Raw genomic sequence first — 15,674 nt, forward strand, 5'->3', positions numbered from 1 at the left:
CAAGTGGTTTGACACTTTTTCAAAAGTATGATAAAAGTTTATATGCTTGGAAATGATCTGTCTAAGAGGTAAGCTCTTTATATTTTATTCATTTTTGATAGTTTGCTCAATAATGCATCGGACCCTCCCCAAATGATACTGTCAGTTTCTGAAATGTAGCCCATAAAACTTCAGTTGGAGGGGGAATTGTTATGTAATGATATGTTTGGCTGTATGTGGAAGGATTGCAACCATCTAATCAAATAGTTAAATTATGCTTAGCAATGTGGTAGCAAATGGCTTCTTTGGCTGCTTCCATATTGCTCCTTAGAATGTGTATACATCATCTGCCCACAAAATGGTAGACTGCCATGGTGACAGCAAAAAACATACCACTTGTGATAGCATGTAAACTAGCCCTTTGTTTGAGTGACCCTCCTAACACAGGCTTGTACTTCAGGAATTAGGTTGCAGAGTGTTGTTGATAGGGCTTCTCCATACTTGATATGCCATCATAGAATCACAACTAAGGAAGGCAGTGAATGTAGGAAGGTGCCTTATACAGAGTCTGACCATTGGTCAGTCTAGTTCGATTTGGTTCAGTATGGTTTACACTGACTGGCAGCAACCCTCTGGGATTTCAGTCAAGACATCTTGCTCAGCACAACCTGGAGATTTCAGGAATTGAACCTGGGTGCTTTTCTATGCAAAGTATGTGCTGTAACACCGAGTTACAGCCATTATGGATATAGCTTTCTTTCCCCCTCCCTCAAGGAAGGCTTGAACTGGCAGTGGCACAAGGGACAGTGGACCCTCTCATCAGCTGGCTCCACTGGGGACTATTTTGTGGTATCTTGTGCTCAACTGAGTTAACGCTTTTCCCCTTTTCTTTTTTACTGAGTGGCATGTGAAAGAACCAGCTTCATTTATCTAGTCAAAAGATTTGATAACTATTTAAAAGGGGGGCGGGTAGGAACTGTAGATAAAGAATGGACGGTTATGAAATGCTTTAAATGTCTATAGCGCTAGAATTGCATACTACACTAACATATTCCTAAATTAGGCCTTTCAGCAACCCGGTGAGCTGAGTTAAGTAGTCTTTGTCCCATTTTATAGTGTGGGAAATTGGGTGAATGAGGTCAGAATTTTCAATTTTGGATGCCTAAAGCTAGACATTTAAATCCATGCAAGGGCATCTTATTTAAAGTTTCACTTGCACATGTTCAGGGGATTTTGAAGCAAACAGATAAGCAAATCAGAGATAAGTCACTGCTGTCTTGAGAAAAATTAAATACATAATAGCTGTACTATTGGACCAGGTGTCCATGTAACTAATCTATGTGGAGGACATGGTAGATAAAAAAAGTGCTGAGTCTTCCGGAATTAGTAGCAATGCCAGATATTGCACACCAGTAATCAACTGAGATTAGTAAAAATCTTAATAAATAATAGTTAATAGAAAAACATAATAGACAAAGTAATCAATCATAACTCTTTATAGAAAAGAAAACAACTATTTACAGGGGGTTATTCATTAACATGCTTGCTGGATTGGAAACTCCTGGAATACAAAGCAACCGAGGACTCTTAGATTGAGCAAGGGGTAGGTTAGAAAGAACCTCACCCCTTACTAGATCGTTTTTAGGATTTTTTAAATGAGAAGCAGGGCATTATACCAATCTCTTTATACTGCTGCGTTTTACAATCCTGAGAGGTTGAGGTTTAAAACATTTTTCATTGCATTAGTTATACAAGAATGAGGGACGGTTGTCTAGCACACCCTCCTCAGCTGTCGCGGCCCCTGGATATCTCCGCTATATGTGCTGTGTGGAACAGTGTTGTAACAAAGTGTTGTTTAGTTTTTAAGAATCACTTGGGGCTAGCAGTGAGCTTTGGCTTGCTTCACTGTTTTGTTCATTATTTATCCTTTTGGTCTCCAGTCAAAGTTAGTTGCTGTCATTGATGTAAAACATATATTAGACAAATAACCAGTTAGGCTTGGCCCTGGGAACCATGATGTTAATTCCTGGGAGGAAAAGTTCATTTTGCACCACGTTAGCTTTGCTGGGCTAGAGCAGACAATACCTGTAGATGAGGTGATGAGGGCAAGCATACCCAGCCTTCTTAGCACCCTGGCTTTATCTCCAAAGGCATGCACAGCACATTTCATCAAGATGTGCACCCAGGGAATATTTTTTAAAGGTGAACACTTGAATACATACACATACTCATAAAGGACATTATATTTATTCACAAATAACTAAAGGAATAAAACTTAACTTATTTTTTAATTAACAACTAAACTTTAAAAATACAAGCTTAAAATATGAGACACAAAATACCAAATTTATGCTGTAATGATAACCAAGCGTATACAAAAATAGTCAATTTTCATGATCCTTATCCTTAACCAAATAATGAGCTGACCAAAACAAGCTTTCTACTAATCTGAAACAGGAATGGAAAGGGACTTTACTCCCTGTTCTTTTTAAGGTAATCTGTTTGAATTAATCTATTATGGTTGAAGTTCTCTCAACCTCTCACTCAAAAAGCTTTTTATTTGCCAACAACATCCTTGTTTTGATTCTAATGGCATTCATACACTTTTATAGATATTGGGTGGAATTCAACTAAGTTATAGTCACAGTTACACTTAAAGTAAGTCGATTTAAATGAATAAACCTAATTTATTCATGTTCACGAATTTCATTGGGTCTACTATAAAACTTAGTTGAAGGCCACCCATAAGGACAGAATGAAGCACTTCTAGGTTGCAATCCTATCTATATATACTTACCTGGGGGGCAAGTCTCATTAAATTCAGTGAGAATTGCTTTTCAGTAGATATGTATAGGATTCCTCTGTTAAGCTTCCCATAGGTCTACATAAAGTATCTCTGTAGACTATGGGGCATTTCCCTAGCAGCAAATACAATCAGAAAATCTATTATACACAGGCTGAAATAGTTTGGTTGATTTTTATATTTTTTTTCCCAGAGGATGGCTGCATAGTGTTGGCCAACGCACATTGTGTTTTCTGTGCATAGGCCATTTTCAAAAGCTTCAAAAACAGGGATTGCAAGCACTTGGTAGGCAGGGGAGACAAGAACATTTATGCTCCCTTCTATGTGATGGGCTGGGCCAGGGGGAAATATAATCTGATCAGGTCCAAATTTATTTATTTGAAAGCCTGCCATTCACTGTGATGTCCTAGGATATAGTCAATACAAATAAACCATGCAACATTCAACGTTTACTCATAAACATTTATTCATCAGTCAAGTAGGAATATTAATGACCTCCTTTGTGAATTTGAGATGGTCAGTGAAATAAGAACTGCAGCATATTAAAAGGAAGATATATATTATAAATGATACAATTATAAAATGTTAATTAATTTCAAGGCCACACTAGAGGATTATTGTGGTAGTTTGCTTATCATGCAAAACTGTCCTTTACATTGACCCCAGTGCAGTGGCACTGATGCAGACAGATAGATGTCTGTTGGATTTGCCTTACCATCTTCTATGATGGGAAGTACATTGTGAACATAGGGCGGCCCCTGTTGATGTGCAACTCTCTCTGTACACGGAAAGCCTTGTGGGGTTTTGGATTGTGGCCATTATATTTTAACTGCATAGGAGTATCCCTGCAAGTTAATCTTGTATTTGAAAAGGTAACCTGGGCTGGATGAATATGCTTAGGAACATTACAAGGACCCACAGGAGTTTGTGGCAATCAAGAGGAAGTACCTTTGCTAATTCATCTAGTTCTGTAACACAAGGCTGTAATATAGGAAGTGAACCTTACTGTACTGGCATTCTTACAGACTATCCCCTACAATAGCTCTTGTAGACTTTTTCTGATTGAAGTGTTATGTAAATATTGCTCTTTCACATGCAACCCCCCTGAAAATGATGCAACTGGTCATAAAGCAGGCAGCTGTACAAATATATAGGTATCCATGAAATTTGGTGTCATGGGAACAGCCATGTTGCTGGTGTAGTGCACCATGTAAATTGAGCTTAAATTCTATTTGCTTCAATTGAACTTAAATCAGTTTGAGTCAACATATTTTGATTGAACCAGTTTGTGGATGGTCCTTGTGGGCATTCTGGAGTGCCTGTTTTTCTAAAATAAAACAAGCAGAACAAGTGTACATGAAAATCCATCTTAATGATAAACGCTGAAGTGTTTACAAATGGTGAACCTAAGTGCGCTGTATAATTAAAATAATTATTTCATCAAAAAGCTTCTAATTTTAATTGCCTAGTATTCAATTAGTGACTTTTTAAATAATTCCATTTTACATTCATTTAATTTCTGTTTTGATTCTCTCCAAAGGACATTTTATCATAAAAAGCAAAACAATTTAACATCTATAATTATGCTTTAAACAATTAGAGCTTTGCATGATAGGATTAAATGTCCTTAGTAAACAATAGCAGACTGTAAGCAAAGCACTAGAGAATATACAGGAATAAGCAGTTCTGAAGTGGCAGGGGAATGAACTAGGTAAACAGATAATCCACCCCCCTCCCAGCTTCAATACTGTTATACAATCAAATATCTCCAGAGAAATTACAAGATAATTTTGAGAAAACAGCACTATGCTTCTCGCAGGACTTTAAAATGGATGCCAAAATGTTTTACAGGCTAGACTGCCTGATGCTTTGATCCAGGTGTGTGTTCTGGGGAGCGAGATGAAACCTTTTCTCCTTGCCCTCATTCGATATCCACATATGGAGACAGAATGGGATTCAACTAAGTTTTAAAGTAGAACATAAAATTAATGAACACAATGAGGTTCATTAATTTCAATGGATCTACTAGGAGTAAAACTTAGCTGAATGCCACTCATCGTGTGAAAAAGGTAAATGCACATGGTGTCAAGAGCACTTCCCAGCCAAAGAATGCAGAGGGCCTTCTCGGTAGTGGTGCCCTCCCTGTTGAACACTCTCCCATCAGATGTCAAGGAAATCAGCAGTATGAGAGTTGTGATAGGTGTGTCAAGTGGGTGGGAGAGAGGTGTGCTCTTGCACACGTGAGGGAGCAATCCAGGAAAGAGTATCATCTAGTCAACTGACTGTAGTATCTCTCTAGTCCTCCTGTAAAAAAAAAGAGGGCCCAGTAACAATATTTATATATCATTTCTTAATCAGTAACTTTAAAATAAACTATGGCTTTCCATACCCAAATGATATTAACTAAGAAAATGTTAGATTTCTCAATTGATTCTTTTCATCTGTTAGAAGAACGATGAAAGTTCATTTCCGTGTATTTTTCATAGTCAGATACATGGATTTCATGCACTTGGGGTTAACACTTCCAGTTGTTGTCTAGTGTCCAATCTATTAATTAAAATGATGCTAAATATATCAAAGTGGCATATGCAGATTAGGTATGGCCTTCAAGTTCATTACTCCCAAGACAGAAATCATCCATTCACTTCACACAAGTGAAAAGCTGCATAAAATACAAAAGCAAATGTATGAACATGGAAAATATCGTAAACTGAAATGCAGTAAGGAGATCCCCATATAAGAGTGCTAAAATCTTAATTCTAATAAACCTATTATATTTAGAATCCTCCACAGCCATAAATTTCAAACACTGAAGAATATGAAGCTTTCACTTTGCCAAGAGTACACATACAATTGATGTTTCAAAGATTCAGTTACTGAAAGAGTAATAGATAGTTCAAAAATATTATTTTAGCTGACTGTATGGTGGGAATTTATACAGATGTCCAACCAATACATTTATAACTACAGTATGCATTAGCTGAAATGTCTTATTTTGCATTCAGACCCCAAGCGACTGAATACAGAATTGGAATAGTCAGACAACTGCGTAACAATTTATCCTCAATTCAATGTACCTTTAAAGTAGCATTAATTATGAATGAATGCTTGGGGAGGGCACAGTGTACTCATCTAGGGTAGACAGAAGCCTTTAATTATATTTGGCTTTAGTTTTAATTAAGACAAATAAGGGGTTTTTTTAGATTTATTCAGCTTTACCTGGAAGTGGAACAGTTCTGAGGAAATATTTTTGGGATCAGGGTATTTGGAATTGTGTGCTCAGATTAGTACATATTGATATTTATGTGATGCAGTTGTGTGGTGTCTACAGTGTTCTCTCTCTCTCTGTTTAGCATTCCACTTTCTTCCTGCACAGATGCTTTTTTATCTAAAGATCACTGGAGGACTTTGCACACATGTTGTAAGATCCCATGTATCCTCGGACATCACTAGGCTGATTTATATGGCACTTTCTGGTTTAGACAATCAAAGTGCCTTGGGCTGAAGATACAACAGAGCAAAACTAAGAGCGATAAACCAATTTGCTTTATTTGAGGTTTGACGGGAATGGACTCTCTCGGAAAGTAGTGGGCTTTCCATCACTGGAGGCTTTTCAACAGAGGTTGGTTGGCCGGCCACCTGTCAGGGATTCTTGAGCTGTGATTCCTGCATTGCAGGAGATTGGACTAGATGACCCATGGGTCCCTTTCCTACTCTACAATTCTATGAGGGACCACCATTAATCACCACCTGGGCCCTGCCAGCTATCCTCTCCCTGCTAGATTTAATCAGCAAAGAAGAGAAAGGGTGCAGAGTGGTCGCCCTGACCAATCCCATGCACCTTGTTCACATCCTCAAGCCTTTGAACTGCTCCAACCATCACAGAGAATGATGGAAAATCTTCCTTTCATTTTCACATTCAGCCCCTCTTAACTTCTCCCTCCACCCCCCCTCAAGACAGGTATGTCCCAAACACTAACACAGTTAGTGGGCAGCATTAGAGGGGGAGCAGTGCTGGAGGGGGGCAGATGCCTCCTCCTAAACAAGGAGCTTGTCCCTCACTTGCACACCCCCATTGCTGGATATCTGTCATTAAAATGTACTGGTATTTTCTTTATGAGATCTTAGCATGTGGGACATAACTCCACCTAGAAATAGACTTCTGTGCCCATTTTTTTTCCTGATGCCACCATTTTAGTGCAGGAAAGCAGGACTGAAGCCTGAAACTGGAGAAATATATGGCTATTACTATAGGGTGGAATGGGACAGCCCCGTTCCAATGCTGCCACTGAGGTCTTAAGAGCCCTAAGTTTTGCTTCTCTGAATCTCAGTGCTCCAACCTTCATTTACCTCCAGATTGGTCAGCTCATGCTTTGGCTCATTTCAACTTCCCTTTTTTCAGTCTGCTTCAGCCATGCAGTTAATTAAAGTTTATCCCCTCTTCCATCAACGTCTCACATCAGTTGATACTTTGGACCTTCACGGGAGAACTTTATCCTACCTTTTCAGGGCTGACTAGAAAATGCAATATTCTCTGAAAAAGTATCTATGGCTCATTTTTCTGGCCATTCTTATTTTATTTTTGGTCCCTTTTCCTCTCTTCCAAGAACTTGTTCTCACAGTGCACTCTTGAAGAGTTAATGTCACTCCTCCTGCTTCCTCTGGCCATATTACGTATTCTGTCTTGTTTGTTTCTTTGTTCTCCGTCTCATGTAGGTGTAGAAAGTTGGTTGGTGGTGGTGTGGCAATTGCCATTATTGTATTAAAAATAAGTTCCAGTATTTTAATTCCACTAATATTTCATTTACAGCATAATCTTATGCATGTCTTCTCTGAAACGAGTTAAGTTTTCAAATGAAACCTTCAAATTCGGAACAGTCCAACTGCTCTATAGTGAGGTTTTAAAGTCAAAGCAATGTGCTATAACTTAAAAGTAAATGGCTTCTTTTTTTATAACACACATAGTTATATGGATTGTGCAGAGTTTTCAACTGTGACAACTACAATAGAAGGCAGAGACTTTTTCAGGAAGCTTTTTATTTCTAGAACTTCCTTTCTTATTCTTCTTTGCATCAGTGAATTTCATTGTTAATTGCTTTCTTGTCCTCCAATATATTGTTTGCCTTATCCAAGCAAGGATTCTCATCCCCCCTGTTCCAGTTCAGAGAATGTATATCTCATGATATACATACATACATACATACATACATATATTTACTATCAACCTAAAAATTATTCTATCCTAAATCCAATGACATTCTTTTATGTTTTCCCACTCCTTAATACCTGGGGCCGAGCCGGGAATCTACACAGATTCACATCTAAAAGAAAGGAGAAATTTCAGCTACTTTATGGCACTTTCTTAGTGCCTCACAGCGTAAAACATATTCTCACTGATTTTGAGCACTAATTAAAAACTTTGAGCCATTCACTGTTCTCTTGATTTGCATTGAGTAATGCCCATCAATACTAACTGCGGAAGTGTATGTTCAGCAGATCCGATCCCATTTTTAAAAACTCTTCAATATCACTCTTTTGAAAAATAGCAGAGGATCAGAACCTGAGCCAGAAATGAAATTCTTCCCCATTTGATAAAGAGTTATAGATTAAAAAGGGAAATAACTTGAAGTAGCTTTCTTGCTTTTAGAAATGATCAGATGAGAAGTTGTTATTTTAACACAGCTGTCCTCTGGGACATACAGGAGTTATTCAGTAATGAAAGGCAATTGGGAGATTTGACAGGTCTGTTCTTGAAACGGAGTCCTATGAGACCAGCCTTTGGAGGCAGAGGTGAAAGAAGAAATTGGTTTACCCAAAGATCTCTGGATATAGGATCTACATTCTCAAGGAGGCTGACTGTCAGTGTCAGGGTAAACTTAAGACACCTGTAGGCCGAAGTCTAATGAAATAAAAAAACCTCTTCCTGATATTTCACAGTATTTTCTAATTACCTAGAAGAACACTTTGTATACTTAGTGAAAGTACTTACTACTTCTTGTTGTTGTAACCCTCGTCGTCTTCAGCATTGGGGTATCCCTCCAAATGGATTGTAGGCCAGCAATTGGGGTTTAGTGTAAAATCAGAGGCATTAGCCAATTGCTTGGCAACAGTGCCAGATGGTTAGCATCCAACAGGAATGGCTTTTTTCAACAGCTGGCTTTTTAGTGCAGCTTACCAGGATAATACCCAACCATCCCAGCTAGATGACACTATTTCCTCACCTGGAATCTTCCAGCAACACATTTATTTTAAAACTTCTAAAGTGGCTGATAACAATGTAACAAAAGCAAGAAACATATTACCAACAAATAGATAAAGCAGCAGAGAACAGTTGCTAAAAACAACCATGCAATTCTGCATATTAGCTTAATAAAGCTGTCAGAACTGAATCCCGTTCTGCACAATTGTGCCTCCACACGTGCTGTTCCATCCATCCTTTCTCAACAGAGCCTTTCTCTATCTGCCTCCACAGCATCCAAGGTGCAGGTGGTGATTACTGGAGAGACAGCTTTTAGTGGGGTGCCCTGGCTTCAGAAGGAGCTTACTTGGAATCCACTCTTCCCAGGGCTGGTCCTTTTTTAGCTTTCTAAAAAAAAAAAAAAGGTTTTATTTTGATGCTGTATTTATAATTGTTCTTACTTCTAATTATTAATGCACTAGCTATTTTGTGGTGTTTTTCAGATTTCCTTATAAAGCTGCTCTGATGATATATTTGAAGGGTTAGTTATAATTCTAAATAGTTAATAAACTGTGACACACAACACTCAACCAGTTACTCTGAGTTGCGATGAATCAAGAGCTCTTCTGTTCCTTATATAATAGTCACAATAGAGAATATGTTAACTGTTATGTTTACACCAGAATGCTTCTTGCTAACTTGTGAAAACAGGCAACTTAAGTATCAACCATTGGTGCTGGAATTGTGGATTCATTCAGCAGAAATTAAGAGGGTGATAAGAAATGGAGAATTAACACATAGTGAAAGGGAACAAATGGATTTTGTCACAAGAGCAAGCTATTTTTAAAATATTGTGGGCATCTCTACTAAAATCCATATAAAACTGACTGATTTCACATGTGTACTGACTTATTTCAGTACTGGGACTGGTACCATTACCTACATTTTTTTGCACCAAATTCCTCAATGAAACCACTCTTGTAGGGGCTCACTCAAGTGTACAGGCAACTCACACAGTTGCTTGAAGCACCAATATAGTTGGTATGCCAGCAAATCCATGTGCAGTTCGATAACTGAACTGCAGGATTCTTTCAGTGTCACAGTAGATGCCTATCTTGGATCATATGTGTGTATTTGAGAAAGAGGCAACCTGGGTTCAGAGATCTGTAGAGGAGGCCTTGCTACTATAGCCCCTTGGCTCTCCCAGCAGTGACATCCCTGTACAGATTTTGCAGTTTTACACACTCAGGTGATAGCTTCGTATCTATTTGTTATGCAGGCCTTTGAATCGTAGCTGGAGTGACCCCACAAATCAGCACCACTGATTGCTGTATGCTATTGATTACTGTACTGCTGAGGTTCACAAACGGTGTTCTGCATGCTTCATTCAGGCAGTCTGCAGCATGTCTGTAAAATAACATTAAAAACCATACAGCTATATTACAATTGCTACGTAATAGGCAAAAAAATTATTAAGTGTTCTGCCAAGGCCCTCAGCAATTTTCAAGTGGGCTAGTTGGGATGGGGGATGTGTGGGAACCACTGCTGTAGATTCTGGTTTTAACTTTGTTTTTAATGTTGTATTTTATGGATGTTGCTAGCTGCCATGGGTTCTGATGGTGAGAAAGGTTGCAGTACAAGAAAAGTTATAATAATAGTAATGATACAGGATCCAGAGGCTTTGATCCCAGCAACTTCTGCAGCACTAAAATAGGCTCCTTGGGGACATTATTGCATACCCAACCCTCTCAACCCCAGAACCACTAAGAATTAGAACTAAGATACTCAAACAATTACATTGTTAAAGAATTTGAATAAAAAGCATTTGATATATGGACCCAGTGTATGACATAGATTTAAAGAAACATCACTGGTAAGAGAACATGCCATGAATATACAGAAGGAACTGTTAGCTTGAAAGCATTTCTCTCCCTAATAAAGAAATACATTTATCATTCTGGGACAAGAACATAATACCAATTCACAAATAAAAACTTCTTGCTTTAGTTTCCTTGGTTTGTCCCCTGTGATTCAAGTATGATAAATATTTCAGCTTTTCATGTCAAGTTCCAAGACACTTTCATAGTTAGAATAAAAAGCTCATTCATTATACTCAGCCTGCGCACACAATAACTCATCTGTAGCCCATACATGTAGTTTTTCTCATTATGGAATCATTCATGCTCATATTCAACATGCTACTTTCAATCTAGATTGATTCTAGATCCTACCATCCACAAGAGTGGGTATGGTTACTTGATATAAATTTGAAAACCTTCCCCTTCATTAGGTTATCCATGCCTTTTCCTTCCTGCATATGCCTCAGGTGAAGGAAGGAAGTGCTGACTGCAATCTTAGCATACACCCACCCACAATATCATTGGGCAGGAGTGGATACACTCCAATGGAGGCTGGGAAAACTTAGACCTAGTGGGGCACTTAGGTCATGTGACCTAGGTCACATGGGCAGCTCCTAGGACAGGGTGGTCAAACACCTGGCCCAAGGGAGTATATGCGGCCCTCGAGGCCTTTTTTGGCAGCCCTTGGCAACATGTAGAGACTACTTGTAGTCTCCATTGATTCTAGAAAAAAATGTCTTTTGTACATAGCCTCTGATTGGTTTTTAGGCCTATTTACCTAATTGTTTAAGGGCTGATCTTCACTTAAGATTTTGTATTTGGACACAAACTCTTCATTACAAGTATTGCATGAAAGGTACATACATTTAAAATGAATACATTTGTCCTGATTTTCAATCTGTGTTCAGATAAACGTGTGGAAGGGATTATGTTTGTGACTGCTGGTCTCTTCCTATAAACTGTCAACTCATGTAAACTCTCTGAATTCAATGCATACAGCCCCATTTTGTCAAGATACAGTTTGCATATTCAAAGCATACGTACGTTTGGATGCATAAGTGTAGATGTCTGTGGTGATGGGCCACTGAACATGCAGACATCAGGGCTAGGCCAGCAAACATACTCCTGGCCACCACCATACATTCATCTATGCACAGCATTATGTGTTTGCAGAGGGCTTCAGCCTAAAATTATTGGGAAATAAGTATTATTTACTAATTATACACATAATGGATGAGCACCACTTGATTACACTTGAGGATTCATAAAATTTTATGCAGGTACAACATGTGAATTAAGCATTATTTTTTTTAACCATAATGACCAGCAAGTACCACTATATTTGAGCTGGGACAAGAGAAAATAAATCAGTTTTATTTTCATTCAACATTTGAATATGTGAGGTTATATGCTAACCTACTGTATTTATTATCATCACCATCAAGCACATCTTCTCTCCTTTGTATACTTGGACTAATCAGGGATTGAAAGACTGCAGTAGTGCAAATGAGAAGTCTAAAAAAAGAAGCATTAAAGTTGAAATCTCATTTAAATTAGGACACTATTTGAAATGCTAAGCAGAGAATGATTTTTCGCCTTCCCAAGAGCACAGAGATGTGGTTGTGTAATATATTGTCAAATCAATATCTCCTGAAAATAATTCTTAAAGCAAACATTCCATCACCAATGCAAACTGCTCTTAAACACTGAATTGTTCACACCCAATTATTTTCAGATTTGTATGCTTTATTGCTGCCTAGAAAAGCATATGGACTAGAATGGACAATGTGAGGGGTATGAATAGAGGACCATTTGAAAAAAAAATGTGTTGCAATCTCAAGCAATGGACCAGCTCATAAAATGCTTTCTATCTTTTTCCTCACTACTGCCAGCGATCAATTCATTAGCTAAGATCAAATACTCTAGCAAATGAATCTTTAAGATTGTGAAAATTGTTGTAGCAGAGAAGGAGCCATGAACTATTGGCTCAGAAGTTGTTAGTTCATCACGTTTGCAAGTCACTCTTACATGTGAGGAAAGCAGCTAGAGCAGGGGTCAGCAAACTTTTTCAGCTGGGGGGCAGTCCACTGTCCCTCAGACGTGGGGGGATGGACTATATTTTGAAGAAAAAAATGAACAAATTCCTATGCCCCACAAATAACCCAGAGATGTCAATTGGGCAGGATTCGGCCCCCGGACCTTAGTTTGCCAACCCATGAGCTAGAAAGACCAAAAATACTGTATTATCTTAAATCACATTGCTAGTGATTATATAAGTGTTCTTCCTGGTCAATATAAAGGTACTACAGATCATCCATTAGATATCGGACTACCAAGTAATGGTAACAAAAAACCAGGCTGTGCAACAGGAAGTCCCTTATTAATGAAATGGTCTTTGCAGGTTAGAGCTTTCATTAGCTATTTTAACAATCACTGAGTTGGATCCAGAGTTGAACTTAGTAGCAACAGAAATTGGTGGGACTTAGTCATGACATAATTTAAGTTGTCCCATTGATTTCAGAGGAAGGTTACTTCAATTAAACTTAGTCCACATCCAACCTGTTATAAGAATCATCTCCCTGAATCTGTCGCCTGCAAATGATTCAACATTTCACTCACCATAGATCCGTTAGTAGGGCAACATTTGGAGGGCTACAGATTTCCTAGCGCTGGCTTCTTCAGCAGCCTGCCTCATCTGTGCCTCTTGGCCCCTCTCGTCAGCCTCTGCTTCCTCCTCTGATTTTGGACTGCTCTCTGCCACAGCCTCTTCTTTCTCGCTAAATCCTGTTACCTCTTCAGCTTCCAACACCTGCTCCTCCCAGTCTGCTTCCTCTTCTCCCTCTGACACAGCCAGTGGCAGGAAATCTGAATGGTGAAGTCAAGGAAAAGGGTGACAGGGAAGCTACAGTTTGCAATCATTAGCTGCAAACTTTTCAGATTGCAAATTTGAAATGTTGTTCATCTCCAGGTGTTAAAATAAAAGTTTGTTTGGATTAAGATTAATGAAAGAAGGAAAATGCAGGAGAAAACAGAGAAACCCTCCCAAATGTGAGAAGTTGTTTACATAGGAAAGCGGTTTTGTTTTTTCTTTTCTTTTCTTTTCTTTTCTTTTCTGAAAGGGGAAAGCTTACTCAGTGATTAAATTGAAAAATTGACAAATAACATAAATATTTAAACCTTTTCAGGTATTCAAGGTTGCCCTAAAATCTGCTTGTAATAATACTGAATTTCAAAATAAAGAATGAGGCCAGGAATGAGAAGTATTAGCAAGCAGTTGTCATGGTCTCCCTTTGGACTAGAAGAATGGCTATAGTAATAAAACTCTCTGTGTTAGCATCTCTGTAGACAAGTGGCCTTGAGATCTTTGTGCTGAAATAATGCATAGGGGAAAGGCAAGCTGAAAGAACGAAGGGGAGGGGAAAGAGAAGAGGACCAATTTACTCAGACAAATGCATCCATTTTTTAAATTTATTTTTTGCTGGTTTCATCTTTTTAAAAATCAAACTGGAATGAGATAGAATTAAAACTTGGGCTGCTTCTTACTAAGAAAACAATAAACCTATCCCAGCCTTTGAAATGTGGTGCACATGCATTCACCAAGGGACACAAAAAGCTCTGAGCAATGATGAAGAATGCTCCACAGGCAAGTGGCTACACACACAGTGGGCTGGTTCACACATAAGCCTCAGTAAGCCTGAGCAAAGCATCAGGACTGCACACGCCCCTTACCACATTGCTGGGAGGAAGACTTCTACCATGATTACTTTAAGTTTCGAAGATACCTTAGCTTAGGGCTAGGTATGAATCAGGGATCCTTGTTTACAACAAATAGTGGTTAGTCGCTAAACAGGGCATCTTCAACTATGGATACTGAAACCAGATTGTTTAATTGTTGTTCTAAACCAGGACCCCTGGTTCTCACATGGTGTTAAGTTGCAAACCCTTGAAATTCAACTAACTCATCAGCAGTCCTCCTCCTCTTAGCCTTGCAGGAGGAAGAGAGGAAGGAGATGCACAAGCCAGGCTTGTCCATGTAGTCACGCTATGTGCATACCTGCCTCTATATGTATGATGCACTGACCATACCCACTCTTGATTTGCTGATGCCCACTGCTGGCATGTGGTCTTCAGAGGGTTAGCCAACAGCAAAAACAGTAATTAAAAAATAGCCAGCCCTGATGTTGTGCTAAACTGTACTTTTGTATTATGTGCAAGCCAGCACAAATGACTGCCCCATCCCCTTTTTGCCCTGAGCTCAGTACGCAGATCAGAATCAGGTCATTCTCTCCCTCCTTCACCTTCCTGCTAGTGATCTAGTGTAGTCAACACTATGTGTGGTCGGGCTATGGGAAGTTACTGTAAAAAGGGAAATGGAGCAAACAGGTATTTCCACCAATCAACAAAATATTCCTTTTGCTTCCTGACAAGGGTTATAGCATTATCCATGCTGGATCAAAGCAGATGTCATAGTGGTAAATAAGAGGGGAAAGTTCTTCTGTGCTATAGAAGCACTAATCTGTGCTCAGACTTACAACTTTATACAAACAAGATAGTAATGCAACTAATGGGGGGCAGGGAGAGAACTTTAGGGGGGGAATTGGACATGAAGGTATGGTTGATGTAAATGGGCCAGAGGTATTTTATAACTTGAAGTTACAAATAAAACTAGACACCAGTTATATATATATAGAAGAAAAATTCAGTTTTGAAAAAAATGCACATCATTTGTCAAAAGGAAAGCAGCCTTCATAATTTGTTGATGTATGGCTCCAACTTTTTCCATTATTTATGAGTCTGCAACATTTTTTGTAACAGTTCCTTCACCACATTAGCTTGCTCAATGAAAAACATTCCT

At 38.7% G+C, this 15,674-nt stretch overlaps 1 protein-coding gene and 1 long non-coding RNA gene across 6 annotated transcripts in view; one reads left to right on the forward strand and one right to left on the reverse strand.

The window, feature by feature from the left end:
* The window catches only part of ATRNL1 (attractin like 1), a 515,103-nt gene that overhangs the window by 484,735 nt on the left and 14,694 nt on the right, over window positions 1-15,674 (forward strand). The window lies entirely within an intron of this gene.
* Window positions 1-15,674, reverse strand: part of LOC309370427 — a 107,769-nt gene that overhangs the window by 8,662 nt on the left and 83,433 nt on the right. For all 3 annotated transcript variants that reach the window (XR_014168553.1, XR_014168554.1, XR_014168555.1), the window contains 2 exons: window positions 13,439-13,684; window positions 8,772-10,367 (listed from right to left, as the gene is read on the reverse strand). This is a non-coding gene — a long non-coding RNA (uncharacterized lncRNA). The remainder of the gene's footprint in view (window positions 1-8,771; window positions 10,368-13,438; window positions 13,685-15,674) is intronic.

The sequence above is a fragment of the Podarcis melisellensis genome (genome assembly GCF_964234715.1).
Source record: "Podarcis melisellensis genome assembly, chromosome: 5".
Classification (NCBI taxonomy): Eukaryota; Metazoa; Chordata; class Lepidosauria; order Squamata; family Lacertidae; genus Podarcis; species Podarcis melisellensis.